At 39.2% G+C, this 27,645-nt stretch overlaps 1 long non-coding RNA gene across 2 annotated transcripts in view; it reads right to left on the bottom strand.

Annotated features, from left to right (window-relative positions):
- The window catches only part of LOC123799810 (uncharacterized), a 58,295-nt gene that overhangs the window by 5,106 nt on the left and 25,544 nt on the right, over nt 1-27,645 (bottom strand). Inside the window, exons 8-11 of one of the 2 annotated variants that reach the window (XR_015725280.1) lie at nt 25,029-25,123; nt 19,604-21,628; nt 10,061-10,149; nt 2,651-2,717 (exon numbers count right to left, since the gene is read on the bottom strand). This is a non-coding gene — a long non-coding RNA (uncharacterized LOC123799810). Of the gene's footprint in view, nt 1-1,449; nt 2,718-10,060; nt 10,150-19,603; nt 21,629-25,028; nt 25,124-27,645 lie in introns of those variants that run through there. The other variant, XR_006781712.2, reaches the window with a different exon arrangement.

The following is a 27,645-nucleotide window of genomic DNA, read 5'->3' as shown; positions in this document are numbered from 1 at the left end:
GGAATTGTTTTTTATTTGTCAACCAAAGATATAAATGCCAAGGTGAATGTGCTTACTCAGCACCAAGTAACTTAAAAATGAAAAGACTAAAAGAAACAAGAACTTTTACTTCTTACTTTATATATTGTTGAATGATCAGGAATTTTTTTAACAGCAATCTCTTGAATGTACAATAAAAACCTTTTGTTATAAAATTATTAAAACAAAGGATGGCATAAATTACAAGGTACCTATCATCATCGATGGCATTTTATTTCTCGTAGAACCTCTAGAAAAATCAGAAAGACTTCACAAAACATGATGTGATGTCTACTGGTGGAGACAGGCCACGAGGTGAGTGAAAATCGCAAAGAACTTGTTTCTAGTAACCACACAGATGAACTGAGAGCTTAGTTTAAACCAGTACCTGTACTTCATTTATAAATTTAAACATTTATAAATTGTTTAACAATCCTGTAACTCTTCTGTTTATTTATTTATATATTTTTAAAAAGATTTTATTTATTTATTTGAGAGAGAGAGCATGTGCAAGCGTAGGAGTTGGGGGAGGGGCAGAGGGAGGCGGGAGAAGCAGACACCCCCCTGAGCAGGGAGCTCCATGTGGGGCTCCATCCCAGGACCCTGGGATCATGACCTGAGCCAAAGGCAGATGCTTAACCAACAGAGCCACCCCAGCACCCCAACTCTTCTATGTTTAAAAACAAGCAAATACATCATGGGATTCCTTATTAGTCAGCAGTCAGAGCTAAAAGCCACCTTATAAACTAGCCATGTTACATCAGACTTTTACTGAATGTATAAATGCTTACAGTATTGAGATAAAAATGAACTACATTTTCACTGAGTTCTATTTTGGGTGTCTTGGGAGACTGCAAACAAAACAAAACAAAATCTTAAGGACAACAAAATTTTCATTTAATAATATTTACTGAGTCCCCACTTCATGCTAGGCTTTGTGGCATGATAACAATGTGGGATAGGTAAGTATTATCCCATTTTACAGATGAGGAAATGTAGGTTTATAAAGGGTAAGTAACATTCCCAGGGGCACAAAACTAAATAAGGAGCAGAGCTGCAATTTGAAGCTAGATGTCTCATGGACTTAAGAAGAAAGTCCTATGGTTTAAAATATTATTTTTAAGTTTCAAAACTAAAAAACACACATTGTAAAACAAAGTTGATCAAGACTGAAGAGGATAGGGGCACCTGGGTGGCTCTGTGGGTTAAGTGGCCGACTCTTGATTTTGGCTCAGGTCATGATCTCAGTGTTCTAAGATCAAGCCCCAGGTTGGGCTCCGTGCTCAGCAAGGATTGAGGATTCTCTCTCCCTCTCCTTCTGCCCCTCCCCCCACTCACACACACACTCTCTCTTTCTCAAACAAACAAATCTTTAAAAAAAGACACAAGGGTATAAGTAACGTTTGAAAGCCCAACCCACCACTACCCCATCCCTCTTTCCAAGAATAATCACTGTTAGTAAGTAGTAGTTTGGCATAAATGTTTCCATATCCTTCCTTTTGACTAATGTACTTTTTACTATATCACTCTTCCTATTTACTTAAAAATATGAATGAATAGAGAAGGTTGAATATTACTATGTATCTTCTAATATAAATATCTAGTCTAAATAATAACTGAAATGTTCATTTGGCAAACATTAGCATCTAATTGTAAAGATTCAAAGAAGTATATAACTTAACTGTTTCCTAGGGACTCATAGTCTAGTGCAGTGGTTCTTAATTTGGTTTTGAGAGGGTAAATATGGACTCTGTTGTGAGTATGATGTGAGCTCTGAATCTTCTCCCCAGCAGAAAATGAACCTACATAAATTTTTTCCTATAATTCAGGGGATTCATGGACACCCTGAGAGTATGTGGACCCCTGCCTCTTGTAGAAGTAAGATTCTTATATTAATAATTTAACTTAAATACTATAATAGAAGTGTGGACAGGACACTACGGCAGCATAAAAAAGCAAGGGCTTACCTTTAGCAAGACATGTCAAGAAAGACAGGGGAAGAGTGATTCTTGCCCAGACTCCAGAAGCACACAAGAAGCTTGACAGCTCGTACAGGGTAAGGGAAGAATGTCCACTGAGGAACAACTCTATAAAGCCCAGAGGCTAGAAAAGAGGGAGAACCATAGGACTTTCTTTGTGATAGGAGCCCAGTATGCATACGAGAATGATCGAAGAGAAGTTTCGAGAGCTGGGGAGAGGCCAGATCACAAAGGTAGAGGTCTGCTGTGTTAGGACATTTGAACTGTAGGAGTCACTGAAGGATTCTGATTAAGATTTTCATAGGTAGGTAAGAAGACTATACTTAATGCATGACTGAATAAATGATCGTGGGAATAATAATTTAGACGGCAGGATAAGATAGAAAAAGGAGATAAGACCACTTGTTTGACTTGTTGGAGGGTCAGTGACAAAACAATAAGCTATTCAAAAGATGCAGTGCTAAAAATTGGATGGAAATCATTGGAAGGTCATTCCTTTTGCAAAGGAGATTGGGAGCATGAAACTCGGAGACCGTGTAAGATAAAACTCAAAATTTGGGCAGCACGTCTGCCCCCTCACTGCAGTGAGTTCCACGCAGAATCAAACTAGTGTCGGTCACTCAGGGCGTATCACTCACTCCTGGTCTGCACACCTCCATGCCTTCTGCTGTCCTCCCGTAACTCCTGATGGACGGCTCATTTTCCCATCTACTCTTCCACCTGCAAAGAGTAGAAAAGAGAAAGGTGGTAAAATCGGTCAGTTTCTCAATATTTCTACACTGAGAATATGTATTCCTTTTATAATTATTTTTGTAATTCAGGTTTCAAAGTAAAGCAATTTAGAGCAAGTCTTACAAATAATGGCATAGTTGATTCATTTCTTTTTGGGTCTTAACCTAATATACCTAGCAAAAAATCCAATTTTGTCTTGCCTCCTACTACTTGGCAATGACTTCATAATTGAGGCAAGACTATAACATCTCAAGGATAATTACTTGATTAATATTTATTATTCATTAAAATTTTACTTATCAGATGCTGTAGGACTTTGAAGACTAAACTTATCCATATATTAAATATGCAGTTTTGCATCATTTGTCATAAAAAATTTTTTAAATACAAAGATGCATTTGCTCTTTGCCAAAGGGTAGTTCCTCCAAAAGATTTCTCAGTCCCTATGTTTAGATAGTGAACTTTTGTTAAAACAAAATTTATAATTTGAGGTGAAATAGCATTTTTTTTCCAGCTTACCTTTTCTAGCTTATTAATTTAACAAAAATGCATCTCCTTGCTATTACTGTGAATGAATAAAGTTGTCATTTTCTTTTTTCCTCAGCTTTACTGAGGAATAACTGATAAATAAAATCGTAGTGTATTTAACAGCTGGTCTGTTATATATAAACGCTATGACAGGATTTCCCCCATTGAGTTAATTAGAACATCCATCATCTCACATATTTACCTTTTTCTGGTGAGAACATTAAGTTCTACTCTCTTAGAAATTTTCAGTTATACAGTATTATTAACTATAGTCACTATGTTATACATTAGACCCAGACCTTATTCATCTTATAGCTGAGAGTTTGTACCCTTTTCCCAACCTCTCCCTATTGTTGTCTGCTCTAGGGGAAAAAAAATCATTAACCATTCACATCCTCTGGAATTGAATTAAATTCAACTCAAACTTGTGTTGAGTGCTCATCACAAAAAGTTCTCAAACTGCCTCAGAGGAATGCGAACAAATAATATAAATGTATTTACCTTTTAAAAGCCAAGCTAATTTTGCATGCCTCTCTATAAAATATCTCAGCATTTAAGAATATATAATAATTTTTAAGTTGCTTATTATTGAGTAAAATTGCCATATAGGGAGATGATCTATATTTATCTTGAGGCTTAAAGTCCAGCACTCTAGTGTGGTAAGAACCAGACGCCCAGGTGCTATGGCTATGAATAAGGTGCTATGGCTACAGCTATGAATAAGAAATGGTTCCTGCCCTAGTGGGGCTGACAGTTTTGCATGAGAATCAGACATGGGAACTAGGGATACTAATAGTATGATAGGAGAATGCAGTAGAAGAGAGATTGACTAAAGATGACTTGGAGGAACAGGGCTGGCTTCATAGAGAAGCAGGTGCTTGAATGGAGCCTTGAAGGGTGCGAAATACTTCTTTAGGTGAGGAAAGGTACTTGAGGCATAGAGAATGGGAGGAACAAAGGTACAGAGGCAAGTGTTTGATGAAATGCATGAACTGCGATCATCTACACATCTATATCACACAAACTAACTACTATAAAGTTTTATCTGAAATAGTATGAAACGGAGAAACAAATCAAGTAAGTTCAGCTGGTTCTGGCAATAGCTGTTACAAGTAGCAACATCATATCGGTTAATGTCTAGCCGGCCCCGGGACACGTGGGGAGCCTCACCCAGGCAGCCTCTCCAAGGTTCCAGAGAAGACTGTCTGAGAGGATAGGATGAGATTGTGATTTGCAGAGCTGATGAGTTGGTGAGAAGGGGCTACTGGGATATAAAATTAAGGGTCAAGAGACCTGAAGGAGACTAACAATCGGACACTCATTCAAATGGATTTGCTTTCAATACTGAACATTTGAATAAGGGACAAGCTGATCCCCTCAGGGAGGAAGAGTGGGAAAGGAGGCCCCTTGAGGGCAATACTTGGCCTCCCATCCTGGATTAAGGCAGCTCGGCTCCAGCCTCACACTACAGCACTCAGCAAAACAAACATTTTATAAGGAAACCGGACTCACCTTTCTTAGCTGGCTTTTTGATGACTATTTGTTGTTACTCAAGACTGCACCTACAGGGGTGCCTAGCTGGCCCAGTCGGGAGAACATGGGACTCTTAATCTTAGGGTTGTGAGTTCAAGGCCCACGTTGAGCGTGGAGCCTAATTCTAATTTAAAAAAACCAAAACAAAACAACAGACTGCACCTAGGACATCCCATCACCCCCACCCCAAACACACCCACCCACATACCCTCGCCATGTTTACAAAGCATTCCTTTCAATCACACGAGACACTGTCCTTGAGAGAAGTCCTGACAGATCCAGTTTTCTCGCTCTCATTTCCAGGGCTCTTGTAGTCCTGTGATAGACTGGTGCATGCATGGCTCCATAATCCAGCTCTAACCCTGTTCTCAGGCCTGAGAGTGTCAAGCAGGCTCCCCCATCCCACAGCTGGGCTGAGGCTGCAGCGGCAGAAGCAAGCGCCAGATTCTGGCTCCTGCAGTGGTAACCAGGGCCTCTGAGTGAACCATTTTATTATTTCTGTTCCAAACAGGAGCTTAGGACTCAGTCAAGTCATTCAACCTCTCGACCTCATTTTCTTTATTCGTGAAGCAACAGGGTTTGGCTGGCTGATCTCTATGTAATCCTTCAGTTCTGATTTTCTTCACCCCTATGTGCTTAATCTTTAGCTTGTATTGCAAGTAATGCTGGTTTGGTTTGGCCTGGTCCCTCCAAACTACGATACTGGTTCATTCACTTATTCAACACCTATTTATTCAAACCTATTCTGTGCTAGATCTTGCGTTAGACTTGAGGGGATGCAGGGTGAATAAAAGTGCCCATGCCCTCATGATGTGGAGGTGGCAGGCCAAGATGGCCGGTAAACAAAGAAAAAGATGGTATCATCATTTGCTCGTAAATGCTATGGAGAAGAAAGCAGTGAAGGGCAGGTGGGCAGCAGAGGCTGGGTCCTGCTCTTACACATGCGCTCCAGGAAGGCCTTTCTAATAAGGTGACATTTAAGCAGCAACCAAAAGCCTCGGAACTTTTTTTATCCTTGATGTATGATAATGGGATACTGTAAATTTGAGAAGACCTGGAAGTTGTCAAGAGATAAGAATGAAACAGGCTCTGTGGAGGTGTGTGAGAGTTTGGGTTTCACCCTAGCTTTGCCCTGTCCCATCCTTCGTGTCCCAAGATTTTCACAAATGAGTTTACCTCACTTCTATGATTCTAAACATTCTAACATTTTAATGACTTTTCAAATGTACTGAATCTACTTACTTATTTCACTTTTGTCAATGGGAATTATGCCTCTTAACAATAAATTCAAAAAGCTTTGGCAATGGAATGTGTAGGAATTTACCAAGCAGGGATTTGTTTGGCATGTGAATTTTGCATCCCGATTTTCAGTACTTTTCTCTTCAGCTCCACAAACCACAGCCTGCCTAGAGGCAGGACACAACCTAAAGAATGTGTGGGAAGGAGGTAAATAATCAATGACTAGACTGGAAATACTCCTTTCAAAGGGATAGGTGTTTTGTTTTGTTTTTCTCCCCCTAGATTCATCTTGCATCCACTGGCTCGTTCACTGCCTATCATGTAATTTGTTTTGGAGCAGACCAGAGGCATGGGTCCCCGAGCTGATGGATGGCGGACACTGCAGGCTAAAGGCAGGTCCTGTGGATGTTAAAAGAAGAGAAGTGGGCAAATCCCAGGTAGTGAGGTTGCTAAGGTGCATTCCAAAGTGGGCTAAGGATGAAAAGGATTCACCTTGCTTCCAAATCCAAAACATTATGTACACACACACACACACACACACACACACACACATATATTGGTGGAGGAGAGACTCTCGAGCAGGCTCCAAGCCTGATGCAGGGTCTGGCATGGGGCTCGACATGGGGCTAGATGTGGGGCTCAGTGTGGGTCTCAATCCCACGACCCTGAGGATGATGACCTAAGCTGAAATCAAGAGTTGGATGCTTAAGCAACGGAGCCACCCAAGTGCTCCACAGGTCATCCTACTTTCGGTCCTGTAGTTCTGAAAACCCTCTTTAGGGCTGAGACAGAGCCTTAAATCCCTTTGTTCCACCTCTCTCAGCCTGGATTTCCTGTGGCCAAGTTCTTCCTCCCTTAGCCTCTACATCCATGACTACTGATTATCAGATTTTTAGGTAAGATAACACTTAACCAATTAATTATTAATAATTAATTACACCTAATTAGCACATTAGATTATGTGCTAAATAGTTACTATTTGCAGTGTTTAGGAGGTTTATCCTCTTACTCAATAAGTTTTTAGTGAGCTTCTACTCTGTGTAAGAACGTAGAATGAGCACCAGGGATACTAAGAGGTAGAAAATAGCCTCTTTTCTCAAGAAGTTTATAATCTATTTAGAAAATGAGATTATTTATGTAAGATAAATAACAGTAGAAAGTCATGGTTAAGGTTCCAATTGAGTTCTACAGATATTCCAAGAAAGGAGGGGTAATATCCTACTGGATTGAAGGAGGAAGTTCCAGAGGTCAGGAGCCTGAGTTAGACCTTGGGGAAGGAGTCAGGATTTGACAGCTGGGGTAGGGTGAGGAGGGCAGACCAGGAAGCACAGAAAGGGAGAGCCAAGGCAGGGATGTAGACAATGCATTAACTCAGGAGGCTGGAATACCTCCTACGTATTGGAAACAAGGTTGGAGAGGAAGGTCAGGGATGTTGCGGAGGACCTAGAAAAAACAATTTATGTATTATATTTTACAACTCGAGTTTTTGAGCAGGAGTAAGAAATGATCAAGTGATATTTAAAGGAAAATACTCTAGTAGCATTGTCGAGTGTTGACTAAACTAATTACGAAGATCCTACAGAGGTTGAGGCACGGAACAGTCAGTGTTGAAACAAAGAGAATGAAAAGGGAAGGAGGAAATTTAAGAAATCTGACAAAGAAAGACTCAGAAGGACTTCACTGCTGGATTGGAGGAGGAGAGGAAGTTTGTTCAGAGGTCTTGAGCCTGGGTCAATGGTAGTGCCAGTGACAGAGCTAGGGAACTCCCACCGGGGAGCCTGGATAGGCTAATGATGACCAGTGTGATTTAAAGAGCTTGAGTTTGAGGTGACCATGGAACTGTCAAGTGACAATATTCATTAGAGAGAGATATAACAACAAGGGATGCCCATTTAGCAGAAGAGAAGAGAAAAGATCAGAAAAACAGCTGGTTTTGTTTCCTTCCCTCAAAATAAAGACCTAAGTACTAAAAAACAGCTAAAACTGCATAGTGGAAGAATTAAGGATTAGGAAATTATGAATGGCTTAGCATAATTCCAGCTTGGGGTATAGTGGGTTTTTTGTTTTGTTTTCATTTTTGTTTTTTGTTTTTTTGATTGAACAAAAGAACAATTATGGGAGGCTGAGGGGACTGAGGGGGCTGGGGAAGGGAGGCGGTTGGTTGCTATATCCCCATGTTGCTGAGTAGTATTTAGACACCCTCAGCATTTTAGAGTTCCGAAGACTTTGAGAGCCTCCTCGTCCTAGAGATGAGAAAACGGAAGCCCAGAGAGAGTACGTGGCTTCCTCTTGGCCCCGCAGAGTCAGAAGTCAGGGTTGGATCTCAGTCAAGTATTCATCCCATCCCTCTCCCCCCCAACCCTGCTAGTCAGCAGGTGTACACCCTCCTGATTGGGGGGGAACATTTTTACATTGATCTATAGTGGGATGCCGGGTGAAAAGGTTCAGATTGCATTATCAAAAAGCAAAATGGATGGTCTATGAAAAGCACTAAGCACACAGCACTGGAGGCAGGAAATGATGAGGTGCAGCACGTGTGCACCCCCTGTTAGACTGACTTGCCTTCCGTGAGGGAACCATTTTGAAATGGCATCAGAACAAGATGAAACGGGCATAATCTATGCAAGTAAAGATTTCCTTATAGCATGTTTAAGCAGCCCTAGAATAGATTTCAAGTGAGATTGTTTCAGTGTGTTTCCATATCTATTTTTAAAGGTTCTGGAGATTAGGATTGCTATCTAACAATATGGGATGGGAGAAGCATGTAATTCAGTTTGGAGTCAGGAGGATGAAGAACTTCTGTTTTTCATTTACTTATTCCTGTCCCAACTTGTTCCCAAAAGGAAATTGAAACAGTGCAACAAGAGATTTAGGAATCAGGATATAGCTTCTTAGCAAAACCAGCCCCAATGTGTTCTGGTCTCTTTATGAAGTATTTCTAGATCTTTTCACTTTGTGCCAGACTTGCCAGATATTGGTAAGAAGTGCTAAGAAATTACTCATTGATTGGGTGCATGATGCCTTAACTCTAGGAAGGCCTGTATGAAGTAGGCTGAAATTAAAAAAGAAATAATCAAGCTAATGATGAATTTACATTTTTCATCGATGAATAAAAATGTTGACTATTTCTTCTATCTAGGTTAATGTGTTGTTTAACTCTAGTAATAACAGGTTATAAGATGACCCTTGCCTTAGTGAGGATAGGTGACAGCTGAAGAGAATGGCCAAGGCAGGCTTATGAAGGGTACGACACTTGAACTGCCCTTTGAGGGCTGAGTGGGATCTGGGCTGGCAGAGTACAGAGGGTTTTAAGGCAGGGCGCCTGCAGGGACTGCGATCCTCAGGTAGAAATGCATACAGCGCGTGGGTAGACCAGTTCTGCAGGGACAATGTTGTCGCTTTTTAGTGGCCCAAGACCATCACGGACCCCTGTCAACAGTGCATGAGCTGTGGGGCTATTCTTCTAACTGAGGTTATAGATTTGCGGGGTTTGTCTGTGACTTCCAACACCTGGAGTCTTTGTTCGCTGGGAGGTAATGAGAAATTACAGTCCTTCTGAGGATTGGATTTTACTCTATTCTCCTTTCTAGCAGTTCTGAAAATGCCAAAGGCAGATCCAAATTGGATGTCATTTTATCTGTACTATGAAAAAACATCTCCCAGGAGAGGCAGCAGTAACCTGGTTTCCCCTCTCACCTAAAAAAGGCTTTGGTGACTGATGATCTATTTCACAAGGTACTACTAACTCGGCCACGTGATCCAGCTCTTGTGAGGCCTGCTGCTGCCTCTTGCCTCTGCCTCAGCAGGAGGCATACTTCCTGAGGACTAGTTATGGTTTGCCATTTGGATACACATCCCCCCCCCCCCCACTAATTAGGGACGTCCCTAGGGCTGGAGCTCAGGACTCTTCCCTTCAGGGTTCTCCCAGGAGCCTCTCTCGCCCTTTGCTGTCTTCCCGCCTGTCCCATCAGGACCAGCCTGGTGAAAATACAGTGACAGTCATTTCATCTTCCTCTCAAGTAGGCGTTTACCTTGCACTGGGGCAACACTTTGCCCTCCGCCTCCTGCAGTGTCCCGGAGAGGCTCTTAACTTCAACTCAGGTGAATCCAGGGAGAGAACCTGTTTGAGAGGGTGAAATTAAAGTGAGTTGAACCAGGATAAGAAAAGAGAGAGAGCCCATCCTCCTAACCAGACCCATGCTACAGCATTGAGGTTCACAAAATTCGGTTTGGGCACATTTATGCCAGTCAATAAAATGAGTCAGAAGAGCGCCTGGAAGTAATAGGGTCTGAAACTGTTGATACGTTTTGATGTCTTAAATGACATGATAAACTAAATTTTAATTTTAATTTTAAAATAATTCTAACCATTGGGTTGTTTTTTTGTGTGTGATAGCATACTGGTGTTCTTTTTTTCCAATTGTTGTTGACAAATGACAACTCAACCAAATTACTCTATCCTGACTGATCCCAGGTAAACAAACCAAAAAACTAATGTGCCTGTGGAGTGGAAGTGAAAGGATCTTTGTTAATTTGTATTCTGATGTAAAGAACCTCTGTGTGCCCTTGAACTCTGGAATTGCCCACTCTCTGCTCCTCTTCTCACTGGCTTTGGTAGTTATAATTAGTTTTACTGTGGCGCCGTTTGCTAAGAGATGGCAAGATCTCTAAGCCAATGGTGGGCACAGGGGATATGGTTCTGCTACTAAACCTTTGCTTGATGGGTTTTATCCCCCCTAATAAAAATCACCTTGAGGCTAAACTCTTTCTCTATTTACCAGTAATTCTTTTTGCTTATGTGAAGCACCGTGTGGTAGAAGGCATGTTTCTCTTATCATCCAGGATGAGAATTCAGTTCACTCCCACAAGTATTTGTTGATCACAAGCCCTAGAAGGGCACAAGGAGCTGGGGACACAGAGATGAATAAAACCCCACTCTGCTCCCAAGTTGCTCATAGTCTGCTGAGGGGACCAGCATTTAGGCAGTTAACCAAGGACGTGATGATGGCCTTGTGACCTGGTTCCGTGGCAGGGGCTGCCCTGTTTCTAGCAACATCCATATTTGGGAAAAAGTCAATTAAGAGGCTGACTTGAGGACCGAGGACCATTTTCAAAATAAGACTGCTTATTTTGGCGGATGTCTGGAGGCAGAGTCCTAGATTTTAATTCTTTAATGTATTGCCTTTGTCACCATAAGCTGCTATGTATTCAAGAATGATTTGGTTATCTATGTTTTTAGAAGCAGGTGTAAAAAATTACATTATCATTGGGTATCCTCATTGTAATCACTTGCATCCATGCTTATATATTGTGAAATTTGTTTTATCTCCTTATCATTTTGCTTCTAAGGGTCACGCTATGCTCTCTGTTTTCTTGCATTATGTTGATTAATGAATTATATTAGATTTATAAGCATCCAGCTATTTTTATACTCTAGAACAAACTCACAGGGTTGTATTTTTGCTGATATTTGATTTAGAATATTTGTACATTTATTTATTTAGGTTTTTCTAGAGCAGATTTGGTATCAGAACCTCATGGGATAGACTTAGGGATTTACATATATACTATTCCTTGGTACAGATTACATAATACAGTCACTGCTATTTTCAGAAACTTCTTGTGATATTACCCTAGGTTATTTCTTATTTGAGGGGTAGATATTTGACACCCCCCCTTCAATATCTTCTCTAGATAGTTGTTGCGGTTGACTTTACAGTTTTTAAAGCTCAGCAATCTGTTTTCCTAGAAAATTGTCCATTTCATTTGGCTTTAAAAATTATTGGCAACAAATGACATATAGAATTTTTAAAATACTATTTCATACCCTCTGAATTGGTGGTAACATCCCTCTTTTTTGTCCTATTTTGTATTCTTTATCTTTCTCTCAATCACCCTCTGTCTTGTCAGGCTCGCTAGAACTTTTCTCCTTTTACCAATCCATTCAACCTGTTTGTTCAAATGGCTCTCCGAGCCCATGTAGGAAGGAATACATTTTTAAATACAGTAAAAGTGGTTTCTTCTATTATAGTGCTTTGAGATCCTGTGGCATGAAGTGGTTTATTCAAAGATCTAGGTTAATACAGTAATGGTCTTGGAGCTACTTCTGAAGTAACTTTGGGCACATACTTAATTGTTGAGAGCTTCAGTTTCCTTCCATATAAGCTGGATGGTAACAATGCCCAGCACAGCACAGCTGCAATGAACAACAAAGACAACGTAGGAGAGAGTGCAAACTATGGCATGTGTACAAAAAAGGTCATGAAATATGTCATTTCATGAAACCTTGGTCGCTTCTAAGCTATGGAGAAAAACAACCCCCTTAGAAATTTTTTTAAGCATTTTTCTACATCGCAAAGATCATATAGATTTGCCTCTGTGAAAACATTTGCAGGATTTGTCCTGATGAATTAACTTTAGTTTCAGGGGAAAATATTTCCTCATCACCCTCCCCTCAACATAAAAAGTTCTCATTCTACTAAATTAGAAATGTGCACTAAAGACCCATTCAATAAAGGACACTGAAATGGAAATTAACTCAAGTCTGCTTTCAATTAATTTCAATTCCCCAAAGTGCCAAACTTTCCTTTTCTGTCACAGCAGTAATTGGAAAGTAATAGACAATCCTAAGTTTTTGTGGTCTTTCGTGTGTATGTGTGTGTGTGGTATACATTCTAGGTCAGCCTAGGGGAGGGTCAGGAGATTTTATTTTTTGGTGTTCTTTAGGCTTCTATTAACTTTATTAATATTATTAACTTAATTATTTGAATGAATTTCATAAAAATCTGGCTATCACTTCTTAGGTTAATTCCTATTTCTCTACTGCAATAATTTTAGAACCTTTGTCTTTCAGTAGCAGAAACAGATTTTAAAAGGAAATCCTTCCCAAAGCTGCAGTTTGTTAATCAGAGAAGAACGGAGAGACTCTGGTTGAAGGGGATGGAGAGGGGAGCCCAGGACCCCACAAGCTTGGTGGCTTTCTCCCTGTTCCCAAGGCAGGTTCAAAAAAGGCCGAGGGCTTAGAGGAGTACAGACTGAAAACCATTGTTCTATATAATGATCAGGCATGGTTTAGTAACTTATAGCCTCTTCCTAAAAACTTAACAAGCAGTGTTTTCCAAGCGTCTGCCAGGGCCCACATGGGTGTGTTTAGAGGCTGGCTCTGCCACTCTAGAGATAGAAAGACAGGAGAGACACTGGGAAGGAGAAGAAGCCACATTAATTTGGTGAGAGGAAAGCATCCACCAGTTAGTGATTCCAGGGCAACGAAAGACAGGCTAGAGAATGGGCTCAGGACTGTAAGTAAAATCTCAAAGGGGATGTCAGAATGTAGTAAGGCTTTTTCCAGAAAAAGTCATACTTCTTTTCCATGTAATCTTGTTATTCTCCCTTTTAAAATGTGCCTTTCGATATACATTACTTATTTTTATGATCACAGTGTTTGAACTAGTAATTCTCTTCTGGAAAACTTGCCTAAGAAAAAAAATGTCTTAAATATGAAAAGAAAAAAAGCTATATTCCTTTTAACATTTATTTATTATAGTGAAAAACAAAAAACTATCCTAATGTTCAATAATTGGAGGAAGGAAGGAAAACCGACACATTTCCTCAAACAACTATTTTTTAGTAACTAGATATAATGACTGTGTAACGATCTGGAGAAAGACACAAGGAATAAAAGCACCCGTTCTGAAATCACAGAGACCTGAGTTCCAATTCTGGCTCCCTCTGCCGTTTTTTATCCGTGATCCTGGGTATATTATTACCTCTTTTTCCCAATCCTCAATATTCTCATCTATAAAATGAGGATAATGATACATGCTCAGTAGGACCAATATGAAGATTCAATTAAATGGGACAATATCAATAAATATGAAGCAGTAGAGCTTGGCACATAGCAGCTGTTCAATAAATGTTATTTCTCTCTCCACCATTCTTTTTCTTTTTCTTCTTTTAAGGTTTTATTTATTTATTTGACAAAGCGAGAGAGTAGAAGCAGGGAGAGCATCAAAGAGAGAGGGAGAAGACCTTGGGATCATGACCTGAGCCAAAGGCAAATGCTTAACCGACTGAGCCACCCAGGCACCCTCCACCATTCTTTATATAGCATACAGAAAGATGCGTAAGCTCTATCAGCAGATTTGTTGACAAACTTAAGGAAATACATGGTTTCCTAGGAAAACATAAATTACAGAATTAAGTAGAAAAATTGAGTACATCAATGACCTTTGAGAAAATTGAAAAGGGTTTAAAGATCTGTCTACCTTTAAAAAAAAAAAAGGCACCAGGTCCAAATGGTTTCATAGCTATGCTCTATTATCTTTCAAACAACAGATAATTTCAATTAAACTGAAATTTTTCCAAATTACAGGAAAAGATTGAAAACTCTCTAATTCATTTTAAGAAGCTAGCATAACCTTAATGCCAAAAGAGAATAAAAGACAAAAAACAATAAACCTTCCACAGATCAAAATCATTCATGAATATAGATGCAAAATGTCTAAATATTAACAAAGAGAATCCAGCAGGGTATCAAAAGAGATCTATCCTATGACCAAGCAAATATTATAGGAATGTAAGGATGATTCAACATCAGAGAAGCAGCATAATTCATTATAATAATAAATTAAAGGAAAAAAAGCAATTCTATCAATAGCTATTGAGAGGACTAGTAAAATACAATAATCATTCCTAATAAGAAATTTTAGTAAAATAGAACTAAAAAGAAATTATTTAAATATGATAGAGATTATTTACCAAAGATAGCAAGTATCATTCTAAATGACTTTAAAGCCATTTACAGTAAAATCAGAAAATGGGTCATAATGTCCACTATCACTATTAGTAGTGGTGTTATTCTGGAAGCTCTAAGAAATACAATAAGATAGGACAGTGAAATAACCAGTACAAATATTTGAAAATAAGGATAAAAATCACCTAGAAAGGGGGCACCTGGCTGGCTCAGTCAGAAGAGTGTGTGACTCTTGATCTCGGGGTCATGAGTTTGAGCCCTATGTTACTAAAAAATAAAATAAAATAAATTTAAAAATTACCTAGAAATCTCAAGAAATACTCATTTACTTATTTTATTTTTTATTTTTTTTTTAAGATTTTATTTATTTATTCGACAGAAATAGAGACAGCCAGCGAGAGAGGGAACACAAGCAGGGGGAGTGGGAGAGGAAGAAGCAGGCTCACAGCGGAGGAGCCCGATGTGGGGCCCGATCCCAGAACGCCGGGATCACGCCCTGAGCCGAAGGCAGACGCCCAACCGCTGTGCCACCCAGGCGCCCCTACTTATTTTATTTTTTAAGTGGGCTCCATGCTGGGCTTGAACTCACGACCCTGAGATTAAGATCTGAGCTGAGATCAAGAGTTGGATGCTTAATTGACTGAGCCACCCAGGCGCCCCAAGAAAAACTCATTTAGAAATCTATAATTAATAAAGGAATTTACTAAGGTGGCTAATGTAAAATAAATACACACACACAAAAAAAACCAGAGAATACAAAAACCAGCTAGAAGTGGAAGTGGGAAAATGCCCTTCATAATAGCAATAAAAATTATAAAATACTGAAGAATAAATTTCACAGGAACAGTACAGGATCTTTAAGAAGAAAACAATAAAATCTGATCAAAAGACCTAAAGCAAGATCCAGGCAAATACTTTTGGATGACAAGATCTGATGTAAAAAAAAGATCAGTTGTCCCAAATTAACATATAAATCTAATGCAATTCCAACGGAAATCCTAATTTTTTTTAATGGATAAAATGATCTTGGAGTTCATTTATTCATATGGAGAAATAAATGTCAGGTAAAGCAAATAATAAAAAAATAATAGTTGACTTGCCTTACCAAATGTCTTTAAAACACAGAAGAACATCTATAATTTGTGGTTTGGGAATAGAAACAGATCAGAATCGGACAGAGGGCCCATAAAGGATCTCTGTGTATATGGGAATTCAATGTGTGACAAAAATAATGTTCAAATTCCATGAAGGAAAAGGATGGCTAGGTAATGACTGGTGCAGGCACAAGCAGCTATCTGCCTGGAAGATAAACAAATCCAGCACTCTCTCGCGCCACTTACAATAACAAGTTCCAAATGAATTGAACACTTAAAAATAATGAAAGACTTAGAAGAAAATCTAGGGAAACATGTATATACAATCTTGGGGCTGCAGAGAGCTTTTAAAGCAGTGTAAGAAATCTAGAAGTAAATAAGGAAAAAGATCTGTTTGACTTCATAAATTTAAAAATGTTTCAATAGCAAAAGTGACCACAAAGTCAGAAGACAAAAAAGATAGATGGGAAAAATATTCAAAACTCACACGACAAATGAAAATCTAATCTCAGTTATGTGAAAACCCTTACTAATTGATAAGGAAAAAACAGACGACCCAATGGAAAAATATGCAAAGCAGAGGAACAGGTAATCCCAAAGCAGCAAATCTAAATGTACAGTCAGTCTATGGAGAGATGCTCAGTAGCACTAGCAATTAGCAAAAGTAACTATGGAATATCACTTGTCACTCACCTGACTGGCAAGAACTTAAAAGTGTTAACATCCGCTATAGGCTGGGATCCAGGAGAGGAGATACTCCTGCAATATTCTTGAGGGAAATGAGAATAATTACAGCCCTTTTGTGAAATGGCCTAGTCTTACCTGTTAAAATCCTACATAATTAAAAGCACCAGTGTGTAGGGCTCTATGTACTAAGCTGTTTGTTATAGCACTGTTTGCAGGGGCAAAATAATGCAAAGAGAGGGAATGTACATTAATACAGAAATCATTAACATAGGTCATTCGTACCCCAGATACTATGCAGCCACTAAAAATAATTTATTTGATCTATACCAATTAACTTGGAAAGATTGCCACAATGTATTATTAAGTGAAAGAAATTAGATGCAGGGAGGTTTCATTTGAACCTACAATGACATGTATGCTCTTGTACGTGTGTGTGTATGATTATATGAGGATGGAGAGAGGAATGGAAGAAACTAGCAGATTGTTAACACTGCTCGGGACCGGGGAGGAACACTCCAACTCTCTGCTCACATGGCCACCATAAAAACAACATGAGTAACAAGGATCCAATTTTTAAAAAGAAAGTAAAACACTTATGCTATAACATAGGTGACACAGTGATGCACGTAGGTCCATTAACAGTCATGCAAAACATTCAAGAGGAAAAAGATTGGCAGGCAATACAGCTGAATGATCATCACGGTTGTTTAAGTACAGGCATTATAGTTGGTTTTTTCCTCTATATAGTCTAAATTTTCTCTAATGCAGTTTTGTTGCTTTTGTAAATAAATAACTAAAACAAAAATTCTAATTTATTTCTGTGAACCACACACTTTTTTATTATGTCTTTAACCAGTCACTATAGGTACATATGTGAGTTTAAGGATGTCCTAACTCTGAAAATCTGTACATTTTATCTATGACACCTGAGAGGTATTTTCAGTTTGTTTTCAATTAGTTGTAGATTAGACACCTAAATCCCTAGGAAATAATTATCCATAAAAATATAGCTTTACATATTTCAACATTTCTTTTCCCCCATAAACAGTAACAGATATCACTTCTAACAGTAATTTTCAAAGCTGCGTGGCTTTGGGCAGGTCATTTCTCTTCCTGTCCCTAGGCCTCAGTTTCTTCACCTATAAATGAAGAAGCTGGATGAAATAATTTTCTCATGGCCTTTGGCTCTAACTTTCTGTGATTTAATTTACATACCTCATAGAATGCATTAGATGTCAAACAAATGAACAATTGCTAAGGAGAAAAAAATTTTCATCTGAGTAATACTTATATCAGCTGTAAAAGACATTCAGGTAACTAGAGAAGATGCCCAACCTTGACATAACTTTCATGCTCAAATGAAAAATGTGTAAGATTCCAAAGACTGTATAGCCTTGATTTTCTTGATATCCCTAATTTATAATTATATAGCTGTTGATCGATGCTTTTTCATTCATGTTTACACTTCTGCCCCTGCCAACTTATTTTGCTTTACAGACCTCAATATATGAATGAAAACCTTTTTTTAAAGAAAGACATGAGTGGGAGGGGCAGAAGGAGAGGGAGAGAGAATCTCAAGCAGACTCCCTGCTGAGCATGGAACCGACCTGGGGCTCAATCTCATGACCCTGAGATCATGACCTGAGTTGAACCCAAGAGTTGGAAGCTTAACTGACTGCACCACCCAGGCACCCCTAAATGAAAAGTTTGAATTCTATTTTCTTGAGGTGTAACTTGTAGAAAATAAAATGCACCCAATGAAAACATACATTTTTATGAGTTTTGACAAATTTATGCACGTGTATAACCACTACCACAATTAAGCAATAGAACATTTCTATCACCCTAAAAAGTTCCCTGTGCCTCTTCCCAATTAATCCCCACCTCCTATCCTAGGTAATTACTGATCTGCATTTTGTCACTCTAGGTTAGATATGTCCTTTCTAGGGCAATGAACACATTTTTGCCTTGTGTTTTCTCAATCTTGGATAGTGTTAATATACTTTGACAGTTTCAATCAGGTTTCTCAGTTGCAAGCAACAGAAAAGAGCTCTGGCTGATTTCAGCAGCAAAGGAGTTTGCTGAAAGGCTATGGGCAGCTCATAGAATTGCTGGGAGAACAAGACTGGGATGATGCAGCCAGCAACAAAGCCCCAAATCGTAGAGTACAGCTTTTCTGGTGAGGAAAGCACCACAAGCAGCACTTGGAGTTACCTCAACTCCGTACCAGATCATGGTCCCCGCCACCACCCTTGCTGCCACTGCTATTTTAGGAACTCTGTTTCTTAGAAAGTACGAAGTACATCCAGTGTATCTGTCCTAGGAAATCCTTCTGCAACTGCCAGTGTCAACTGAAGTGAGTAAATCTGAGTGGCATATCCTTGTGAAGGTCATGTGATCTTCATGCCTAAGCTGCAAGAGAGGCTAGGAGAAACCACCACTTTCAGCGTCTAGAGTCAAGCTTCATAAGATGGGAGGATTCCCCCAACATTGCAAAGGGTTAAAATTCTAGATGGCCAAAAAGAGGGCCAATGTCCAAAACACTAATGGTTATGTTTGTTTGTTAGATTGCATTCTGAACGTGTGGCTTCATGTCTGACGGTCACTACAACCAGGCCACATTTGATAACACCGCCTGCGTGTAAAGTGGTCTACCAGATGCCGAAAGTGGGAATGAGGTCATCAAGGCGCTTACTGTGTAATGAAATAGAAACAGATGTATTGGCCCTTGTACTTGCTTGCAAGTTTTTTCTTCTTAAGATGATTTCCCTCAACTATAGCCTGTTAATAAAATCAATGGGTCGAAAGTAATTGATTTGATCCAGAAAAGAATGTAGTATATTAAAAAGTACTGTACTTTTAAGTAACAAGTTTCATATCTATTACAAAATACTTAACCTTTAACTTTTAAACTAAATATTAACTTGATATTTTTACTCTTCTGGAATTACATAAACCTCAAGTTGCCTCTAATAGCTGTGTTCATTTAAATTATTTTAAGTTAACACATAAAGTAAGTCCAGTTACTTCACCAGTTCTACCTGCTATCCCTTATTCTTGATTTTAACTGCCAGGTCCAGAGAAGAAGGGGTGGCCTGATCCAGGGACAATGAGGATGTAATGTTGAAGAATCAGCTGGAGGAAAGAAGCAACAGGCACCATGGAAAAGACCAAAACAAAGCAAGGTTAGATTTTTCCTATGTCTTGCTTTAGATCTCGGGATTTAAGAAATGTAGGTTTCAGTCTTCTCTTGCCATTGTATCAAAACATGATAATATGTTGCCTTGACTATTCTCATCTCCTTATCATCATATAATGACCATGAAGAGCAGAGACTTGGTGCTGGAGAAACAGGAAATGCTATATATATAATTTGGTCTGAGTAGTTACCTAATTTTTCTTAGCAATAAATTTAAGACTTGCTTCAGAACAAGCTGCTGAATAAGGCCAAGATACAGATTCAACTAATAAACATCCGACACCTTCTAGGTTAGCCTAAGTTATGTTAGCACATAAGTGCTCTCTTTTTATCTTTACCATATAGAATTAACCATATAGAAATAGTTTTGTTATCATCTCCAATTTACAGATAAGGAAACATTCATAGAGGAGTTAGGCTACAATCACAAAATGTCAAAGTTTGATCTGGGAGCCTGGTTTCTGTTCTCATGTTCTGGTTCTTGCCACGATACCAGGCTGTTGGGACACAGTATAAAATAGGCTAAGTAATCTCTACCCAAGCTTGTGTGAGGAGTTTTGGTGACCTCAAACCACCTGGATTTTATAGGAACAGCCTTCTGTCTGTGTAAGTTCTGGGATGAGGTTATGTATTCCTCTAAGGAAGGGTTTTCTATACCAGCATGTCTTCAGAGAACAATATACACATCCATACAACCAAATACGTGCAACCGGTGCTTTCATCTATAAACTGTTTGATTCATACAATGTGGCACAATGGAACTATAATAAGTGGATGAGCAATGAGCTGCATGTTTACATGGGCTGTTCTGTCTTCATGGCCAGCCAATATGGTTCTGAAAGGTACTAAGCCAACCTTTTTTTCCCTGGTTTGTAAGTGGTTTTTATAACCTACTACGTCCTTTGTATTTGCCCTGCGTTTCACAGTATCTGGGGTTGCCAATATTCTTTTCTTTTTGCCTGCATCCTTCCCAGAATCTTTCCAGTGATAATTCCCTTTACCCACCCTCTTGCCCAGGAAGAGAGTAAGGTTACCTTAGCGGAACTGGGCAGTGACAGGAGAGAGCTTAGAAGTTTGGCAAGGACATTTTATGCAGGCTTCCTGAGAACAACAGAGTGACAACTGGACAAGTGTCTGGTGTAGCCTTCCTGAGTATAGAACTACCCCCTCAAGTAAACTCCTGTCAGCCCCAAGAACATGAGGGAAACCCTTCATGGGCCTTCCCTTCTGGTTGGTTAATGTTCACTAATCATTCAGTTTGGTTGAGAAACTTCCCCACTGTGGTAGAACATGTTTGGCTTTGTTTTGCTTTGTTTTTTACTGTAAGAGTTGTATCAGGGAGATATGGTTAGGTCATTAAGATGTGAATATAGAAACCACTTACACCAGCTTATATTTAGTTCTTGTATCATTGGTTTCTTGTCATGCAACCACAGATTTAAGATCCTATGAGTCCCCTGACTCCCTGCATGTGTGTGAAAAGGATAGGGACAGAATGAGTCGTGTTCTTTGAACAAAGCTCTTTCTTCCTACAGGAGAGAATGAACATATGCCGATGAATAACCCTTCCACGCAGATTTACCAGGTAAAGACACCTAGATCGTTTTGAACACTCCTGTGATAGTGATGACTGTCGCTTACGTATAAAGTTTTCTAGTACTCACAGGTGCCTGCACATCCATCATTGCCTTTATTCACTTACCAGGACCATGAGGTAGGAAGGGGCAGAGAGTGCTGCTCATGTCGCACCTTTGAGAAAACTGTTGAGTGAAGGACAGCTTATCCAGGTTCTAAATTACAGCATGACTCCCACGTTCACTCCACTTTCCTTGCCTGTCACCACCATCATTCTGGCCATTACGCTGTGCTGAGAGGAAGGAGAGAGCAAGCTCTGTTTTTCTTGGTTTCCTATTTCAGCAGGGAGAATTGAGGACTGAAAGGGGGTTAACACTGCAGATGTTCATGTAGGGTGATCGAAAAAATGTTAAGCTCCCTTTAAACAATGGAAATAATTTAATTTCCAAGGAAGATAAAAATTCTGTAAAACATTTTATAATATGTTTGCAACAAGGGTCATATGGGGCTGCTTTGGCTTTCACACAGTATTTATTTGGGGTCTATCTTCTAAATGCAAATTTAAAGTAAAATTCTGTCCTTAAAAATCATGGATGTTTATTCTGATATAATTTGTAATATAAAAGAAGCTTGGGCTAGGAAAATCCATGCTCCCCTCTAGAGTTAAGGCACTGTTATCTGGAATGCAGGAGAGGGAAGAAAGAACTAGCAGCGCTCCGTGGGGGCTGGGAGAAAGAGTGATTTCAAAGTTGGCTGTAAAGTTTTAAGCTTTGGTAAGGATAAAGAGTGGTCTTCTGAAAAGAGCTATAGGAATCCAGAAGAGTGGAGAGTTTTAGGAGAAATGTTATTTAGATTTGTTGAGTTTAAGTGATAGTAAGGTGAAAATAACAACTAGTTCCCAGAAATCTCACGCAAGAAATCAATGCTGTGGGCCAATCAGGGTGAACCAACACAGGATTATGAAAACATTTTTGTAATTGTGATACTCCTAGACCAAGACCAGCAGTGGGAAGGGATAGAGGAAATAGCCTCATTTCAATTTAATACATATTTATTGAGAAGTTACTATGTGTAAAATCAACTGCTTGGTCTAATGAGAAATAAAACAGATGCAACAGACAGTTGCAACTGATTTTTAAATGTCCGGTACCTGGAAAACACATGCAATGAATAACTCAAACAGGTAGGCTGTTGGAAGGATTACAACAGAGGCACCGATGTGGTGGAGGGATGAATGAATATTGGCTGAAGGATTTGAACCAGGCATTTAAGGACAGACTGGTCATTTGGTAAGTGGATATGGGGAAGGGTGTTTCAAGCAGAGGGACCAGCTTGAACAAAGGCCTGGGAGCAGGAGTGAGTCTTCACTCAGTGCTGATTTGATGCCTCATTTGTCCACGACCTCCAAATGCCTTCCCTGCCCACCTCCCCTCTGTTCACATCTGACCTGTGTATGGCATTGGAATGACTGTGAGTATGTCTTTAAACTTAGGAATGATTTAAAGTCTATTATAGATTTTATGTAGGTCACTCCCTGAATGTTGGCTAAATAGAGCGGCAGTGAGGGGTGGCCTCATTCTCTTATTGTATCACAAATCCAAGTACATCTGTTCGCAGTGGAACAAATGAAGCAGTGGAAGTGAAGTTGTTCTATGTGACCTCTATGATGCTGTGATTATAACCCCATCCTTGTTTTAAAAGAATGCTTCCTAAACCCCAGTCTGTTTACTCCAAGCAACACTTACCAAAAGAAGATGAAGGAGAAGTAAAGAAAGAAGAGGAGGAAGAGGAAGGAGGGAAACAGGGAGAGGTTAACTATAATAGAATACAATCTATACCAAAAAGGGAGAGCAAAATAAGAAATTTGAAGAAAATATGATGTTTTAGCCATTTGTTATTTTATTTTCTTAATAGACCCCCATCCCTACCTGAAATTATAGTTAATATTATCTTGTTTATTTATTTATTTTTTTATTGTCTGTTTCCTTCTCTAGAATGTAAGCTCCAAGGGCAGGGATTTAGTACATTTTGCTCTCTGTTGTATCCTCAGCATAAAGTACAGTGCCTGGAATATAACACATATTCAATAAATATTAGTTAAATGAATGAATGAATATCTGCAAGATGTGTATATTGCTTTGAGCCAAGAGACCTGATGCAGTCATTTAGTCTGGTGTCAAATGAGTTTGGAAAATTGTCTGGTTCTTCTTTGGGACAAAAAAGAAGAGATCCTTACTTCATAGCCTAATCAAAATAAACTCAAAAATGGATTAAAGGGCTGGAAATTTAAAAATCAAACTATAAAAGTTGAGAATTAGTGAGAATTTTTCTTGTCTCTGGATGTGAAATGTCTAAGTAAAAGAGCACTGGAAGAAATCACAAAGGAAAGGGCTAGAGATTTCACCCATATCATAATTCAAAAATTTCCCAACATAAATATATTTTCAATCAATTCAAAGGCAAATAACAAAATGGGGAAAAATTCTTACAAAGACTATCACAAGGGTTTAATGATATATAAATAGTTAATATAAGTCAGTAAAAAAAGAAACTTCTGAGACCTCAGTAGAGTATGGGCAAAGGACGCAGACAATTTACCAAAGTAGAATTACAGATAGCTAATAAGTAGGAGAGAAGATTGAGGCTTTTGAGGCTTATGACAATATGATTAGTAAATAATAAAATAATTAATAATATTTAGTTCTGATGAGTGTGTGTAAATTGGTGGAAACTTTTACAAAACTTATTAGCTAAAATACAGTAAAAGTGTTAAAATGTTCAAAACTCTAATTAACTCCTGCTCTTTGGATGGATTTGACCTCCTTGGTGAGTAAGGTACATTGACCCCAAATCAGGTCCCGGGAGCCAACAGGAGAGTGAGCACTACCATCTCCCAGTGCATTCCAGAATTATCACCAGAACCAGTGAATCTGTGTGGACGCACTGATGGCTCCTTGGCTCATATTGCCTTTTATTTGAATCCAAGTCTACCCCGCTTTTCTCTCATTCTTTGTTCACTGCACATAGGCCTCTCAGATTTCACCCAATCTCTTTTCCAGAGTCAAATTGTGTTCCTTCAGACTGATTACTTCCTTTGCACATGGATTTTTAAAATAAGATTTCGTTAATGTGAGAAATGGGGGTGGGGTCCCACAATCAGGGCAACAGATGTGGTAACTGCACCATTTGGTCCTAGCTCAACTCCCCTCTAATGATGTAAATTCCAACTGTGTTTCTGGCTAACCTGTAGGAATGTAAGCATTGCAGCCCCCTCCATTTGTACTACTTATGTTTTATATATTTTGTCCAAGACATGTTTTTCTAAATACACTAATTTAGCCCTTTGAGTCAAATACTACCCAACGTCCTTAAACTCACAGTAATTTCATATTTAGGAATTTATCCTAAGGAAATAATCTGAAATACATACCAAGCTTTAAACAAAAAGCATTATATGTCAGCATTATTTATAATGTTGAAAAATTACAAACATTAATTTCTAAGAAAACTGAATGGGTGGATGAACTCTGGCACATCCATAGGATGGAATATCCAGTAACCATTAAAAATAGACACTTAGAAAAAATTCGAAGGCTATAGGAAGGGTTTATAACAATGTTTGGCAGTAAAGGGGGGACAGGATCAAAATATATCTGTAGTATGATTTCAACCATATAAATGTATCCACTTACATTCATAGAACAAAACAGAAGGAAATGTGCCAAAACATTTGCGGTTGTATTCAAGTAGGGAGATCTGAAGTGATTTTTTTCTTTTTCCTTTTTCTCTGTAATGAAAATAATTTAAGAAAATGAGTTATGTGCAAAAGGACCCCTAACTGAAAAATTATGGGAACCAGTCTTACAGTAATAGGTTTCATCATTAAAATTGCCATTGAAAGTTTTCTAGGATTTTTAAGTCCTTTTCAAGCTTCAGTCTCTTTTTGCCATTAAGGAGTATCTTCCAACACCAGAGAAATTAATTCTACTAGGTCTGTGGTGCATCCAGGGATTGATAAGAGAAATTTCCAGCACGCCATGCTTCATATCAGCTTCGGCAGTGCCCTGTAAGAATGACATTAAGGGTCAACTTCTGCAGGGACTGTAGAGGAGTATATTTGGGAAATCTACTCTTGACCGTTCGAACAACTTGCTGCCCACTTTTTGTTCTAAATTATCATATTTCTGGGGATTAATAAAGAGGCCTAAAATTAAGAAGATAAAAACTGGCAGAAAGACGATGTTTCCTCTGTACAAACCCCAGTGTCGGGGGAAACCAAAGCAATGATGTTGGCATCCTTGCCATCATGTGCTGCTTCTAAGAGCCTGTAGTCAGGTGTTGTAGGCATTTGGCCTGCCTTGTGGAGCTTTCTCAAATCTTGACATTTATGACTTAGCAGGGATCTCAAGGCTCGGGCCCAGTCCCCTGAGTGGGCCTCAGAGTAGACTTTGACCTTGATAATGGAACATATTGAAGGACAAGTCTGTGTGAAAAACAAGTTGGAACGACTTGCATAATTTATGAAAATTTAGTTTGAGGGATCTTTGGTGGAAAATGATGGGAAGACATTGATTAAAACTCACCTTGAGAAGAGTTAAGAAGCCAAGAAAGTAAAGAAAATTGAGAAACAGAAATTAAGAACAGGAAATAGGAAGAATTCGGACTCCTCTCCCCTATTTCTTTGAGCCTAAGATGCCCTCTGTGGTACCCTAGGCTTCGAAGTACAAGTCTTCCCTGAACCTGCCTCCGGTGGGAACCCGCCTCCAGCGGCAGGATGGAGGGATCATAACCTCTCTAGAGCAGCTTCATGAAAAAATCAACGAGATGAGGAACGTGTTCAACTCGCTGGAGAACAAGGTAGACACCCATTTCTAATCCTTGGGGTGGGCTGTGGGCTGTCAAATGAGAGAGCTGATGAGAGAGCATTTTTTAATCACAAGGAATGGCCAGTTGGTCCTGGAAAACCAGTCAGTAGCAGCTAACGATACTGAGCCCCATGCCATCTTCAAAGCGACGTGCTGCTTCAGGTGTCATTGTGCTCACATATGGCATCCCCTCCCTTGCTCATCAGTGGTTGTGAAGCTGTTTGTGTCAGGCAGTAGTGTTACTTCGGTGGCAGGTACCCAAGGGGTTTAAAATAATATATGGGAAGGAAATGGGCTCATAGCTTAAAATGGTCTCAAAATCCCCAAAGTCCCAATATAATCTGGCTGTTAGGGAAGACTCGGGGTAGGGGATCCTACTGCTGTCTTTTGGTTCCTGGGGAAAACTCCACACATCCACCTTAGGGAGCAGTGATAATGAAACCTATTTCTGTCGGATAGTGGTTCCCTTTTTTTTCAAACAGGAAACTTGAGTTTATTTCAGAGCACCTGAATGAGTGTCAGGTTTCCTTCCTTCAATTTTAAAACTTGCACAAATTTTCTTTTGGTATTATATTGCCGGCGATTTTGTTTATTTTGTTCACTGAAGATGAATTTACATAAAGAGAATGACCAGATCAAAGGTAATTGACCTGGTGATTTAATCCATTACGATGACTAGATTAGGACATGTACTAAGATCCACCACAAAGATTAATTAAAATTAAAAATGACTAGAGCGAAACACAGATTGCTCATGGCGTTTCTCAGGCTTCCAGCCTGAACACTTGGCAGGTCCTGCTTTTTTCCTCAGAATGATCTCTTTGGTTCCACTTATTTTTCTCTATTCCTGGCCCTTGAAAGAAACCTTTGTGCGGCACAGTGAACCACAAAACCCTATATTTTAAAAATGTGGTGTAGGAGACCAAGTCATTTTATAGTGGGAGGTGTCATTGTGAACTGGAATCATTTTGGATAACCAGATTCTGAAAATGTTTAGAAGTACACATTGGAAGGAATTTTGTTAATTTTGTCAAAAGTTCTGTTTTAAAGAGAGAACTGGGGCTAGGAGTTCCTCTTCTTAGCGGAGTGTAAGATCATGAATTTTCAGAAAGTAATGTTATTATCTTCTTGTTATTATTATCTTAACTTTCTGTCTGTTGAAAATGCTTTTTTTCATTTGTTCAATAAAAAACCCCTGAACTTTAGAAGCGCTCCATTTTCTCCACGTTTCTGTTTGTGCTTAACATTTTGATGTGCCACGTAAAGCGGGAGAAGAATTAAAACTTCTTGAATACCTTCTATGTACCAAGCACGCACTGTGGCAGGAAGCCTGCCTAAATGTATTCATTGAACTCTCCAGTCAGGCCTGTGAAAGAGGCGTCACAGTAGTTATTTCATGCAGGAGGAGACTGCTACAAAGAGGTTAACCAACTTGCCTGAGGTC

This window comes from Ursus americanus, chromosome 7, assembly GCF_024610735.1.
Source record: "Ursus americanus isolate L20-20 chromosome 7, mUrsAme1.1.p, whole genome shotgun sequence".
In the NCBI taxonomy this organism is placed as follows: domain Eukaryota; kingdom Metazoa; phylum Chordata; class Mammalia; order Carnivora; family Ursidae; genus Ursus; species Ursus americanus.
Note: the sequence above shows the minus strand (reverse complement) of the source record. Positions and strands in the feature narration are given on the sequence as shown.